We start from the raw sequence: 3,302 nt of genomic DNA, 5'->3' as shown, positions 1-3,302 counted from the left end.
AGCTATGATATTAACCTTGGATACTTTATATAATTTTTCTTTCTTTTTCTGTAAAACTGGTGTTATGCTAATCCAGAAGGATTTAAATTTTTTGAAAATTATTATATATACATATAAAAAGGTACATGTAATATATTTGTGTAGCTGAAAAATTATACAGGTCCCATCCATGTACCTACCATCCAGGTTAATAGAAATTACGAGTACCCCTGAAGGCCCATATAAACACCTCCCTCCAGATACTACCACTATGCTGACTTTTGTGATAATATTTCCTTGCATTTATTTATAGTTTCTTTTTTTTGAGACGGAGTCTCGCTTTGTTGGCCAGGCTGGAGTGCAGTGACACCATCTCCGCTCACTGCAAGCTCCGCCTCCCGGGTTCACGCCATTCTCCTGCCTCAGCCTCCTGAGTAGCTGGGACTACAGGCACCCGCCACCTCGCCCGGCTAATATGTTTTGTTTTTTTAGTAGAGACGGGGTTTCACTGTGTTAGCCAGGATGGTCTCATATCCTGACCTCGTGATCCGCCCACCTCAGCCTCCCAAAGTGCTGGGATTACAGGCGTGAGCCACTGCGCCCGGCCTTTTTTTTTCTTCTTTTGAGACAGGGTCTTGCTCTGTTGCCCAGGCTGGAGTGCAGTGGCGAGATCCTGCAGCCTCGACCTCTTGGGCTCAAGTGATCCTCCTACCCCAGCCTTCTGAGTAGCGGGGACTACAGGTGCACACCACCACACCCAGCTAATTTTTGTATTTTTTGTAGAGATGAGGTTTTGCCATGTTGCCGAGGCTGGTCTCCCACTCCTGAGCTCATACAATCTGCTCTCCTCGGCCTCTTAAGTGTTGGCATTACAGGCGTGAGCCGCTACCCTCGGCTGGATGATACTTTTTATACGTGTCTGTTTCTCTAACCCCAGGCTTGCTGCTCTTCCCCAACCCCCAGGGTTAAAACGGAACTTCCTTGGCCGGGTGCGGCGGCTCAAGCCTGTAATCCCAGCACTTTGGTAGGCCGAGACGGGCGGATCACAAGGTCAGGAGATCGAGACCATCCTGGCTAACACGGTGAAACCCCGTCTCTACTAAAAAAATACAAAAACCAGCTGGGTGCGCTGGCGGGCGCCTGTAGTCCCAGCTACACGGGAGGCTGAGGCAGGAGAATGGCGTGAACCCGGGAGGCGGAGCTTGCAGTGAGTGGAGATGGCGCCACTGCACTCCAGCCTGGGCGACAGAGCGAGACTCCGTTTCAAAAAAAAAAAAAAAGTAACTTCCTATTAAGAGTAGCATTATCAACATGCAAGCGCTTCCAACTTTAGCTACACTGGACCACGAGGTACCATTCTCGAAAACCTTTGAGTTTCTTGAATACAAACTAAGCACCCATCAGTCAGGTGACTGGCTAAAATAATTAAGGTACAACGACACAGTAGAATGTTATCCAGCATAAATGGAATAAGAACACCTACTGAAAGTGTGTAAAGTAAAAAAAAAAATCAGAGTGAAGAATAGCAGGTACAATTTGCCACACATTTGTGTAACAAAGGAGGAACAAGCAGGTGTATACACATACGTATATACATACACGCACACATAAGTATGTATATGTCATATATATATATACACACTTGTTTTTTCTTTTTTGAGATGGAGTTTCCCTCTTGTTGCCCAGGCTGGAGTGCAATGGTGTGATCTCGGCTCACCGCAACCTCCGCCTCCTGGGTTCAAGGGATTCTCCTGACGCAGCCTCCCAAGTAGCTGGGATTACAGGCATGTGCCTCCACGCCCGGCTAATTTTTTTGTATTTTTTAGTAGAGACGGGGTTTCTCCATGTTGGTCAGGCTGGTCTTGAACTCCCGACCTCAGCTGATCTGTCCACCTCGACCTCCCAAAGTGCTGGGATTACAGGCATGAGCCATTGCGTCCCGCCGTTTTTTTTTTTTTTTTTTTTTTTTTGAGACGCGGTCTCTCTGTCACCCAGGCAGGGGTGCAGTGGTGCGATCATAGCTCACCGCAGCTTGGAACTCCTGGGCTCAATCTGAGCCCTCCTGAATGATCCTCCCACCTCAGCTCCCGAGTAGCTGGGACTACAGGCGCGGGCCACCACACCTGGCTTTTTAAAAAGCCAGGTATTTTTTGTAAAGACAGGGGTTTTGAAATGTTGCCCAGGCTGGTCTCAAACTTCTGAACTCAAGCAATCCGCCCGCCTCGGCCTCCCAAAGTGCTAGGATTACAGGCGTGAGCCGCTGCACTGCCGGGCCGAGAAGAATCTTACCACTTCCCATTTTCCTTCCTCCCGTTTAAATGCTCACGTCACATCGCTGACCTTCCTCACCACGTGCTCTGCAGGACAAGGTCGGCTTTCCTTGGCAATTCGTGCGAGGCCCTAGCTGGGGCCCTCCCAGTCCACGCTCGGGAAGCTAAAGCTTCCCAGTTTCCATTAGAGCTTGACAAACGCTCCTAAGGGAAAACGCCTCAGGTGCTTCACAAAAGCCCCCTGGGGCCTGGGCGCTCTCCACCTGGAGCACTTCAACCCACTGCAAGACCTGGTTCCAATGTCCCCTCAGCAGCATTCTCTGACCTCACTGCTCAGTCCCCGCCAAGCCCCAGCCAAGTGAAAAATAGGAGCTACTGTAAAGCGTCCTGGCTGTGGATGGAGTCGGACCCGGCTCTATCCCTCGCTCTGTGTGACCTTGGTCTCGGCCTCCTCCACTGTCACATGAGGACACCAGCCTGGAGGTGAGGACCCATGGGTCGAGGACGCGAGTAGGGAGCCCGTTCTGGCTCGGAACACAGTTTGGCGGGTCCATTCTGACACTTGATCCCCATTTGCCATGTCCCGCCCTCGCCTCTCGTGCCCGTGCCCAAAGCGACCCTCCACTCCCTCAATAATCCCGCCGCACCCATTAGGCGGGAAAGGGCCTGCCCGGTGGGGAGGGCGCTGAGGGTCACGCGAACCGCAGATGACAGACTGCGCGGTCATTTAGCATATTTGCAAAAGAAAACAGGGGATCATTGGGCAAGGGAGGGTTAGCCATGGCCGACCCAACCGGTCTCCACCCAAGGTCACAGTGCCCGCCCGACGGGCAACGAGCGGCAGGGAGTCTCCCCGAGGCCCCGCCCCGAGAGGGCGCCCAGCCTCCCTGGGCCTTGAGTCAGGGTGCGTTGCCTTTAAGACGTTTGGGAAAGTCACCGCGTCCGTGGGCGGGGAACGAGGCGCGGCGCGTTTTGTCCCTCGCGGGCTGCCGTGGGCCGGGCCGGGCGCGAGGGCGGGGCAGGGGAACGGCGGGGGGTCAAAGGCCACGGCGC

Source organism: Piliocolobus tephrosceles, chromosome 16, assembly GCF_002776525.5.
Source record: "Piliocolobus tephrosceles isolate RC106 chromosome 16, ASM277652v3, whole genome shotgun sequence".
Taxonomy (NCBI): domain Eukaryota; kingdom Metazoa; phylum Chordata; class Mammalia; order Primates; family Cercopithecidae; genus Piliocolobus; species Piliocolobus tephrosceles.
This window is presented reverse-complemented; position numbering follows the sequence as displayed.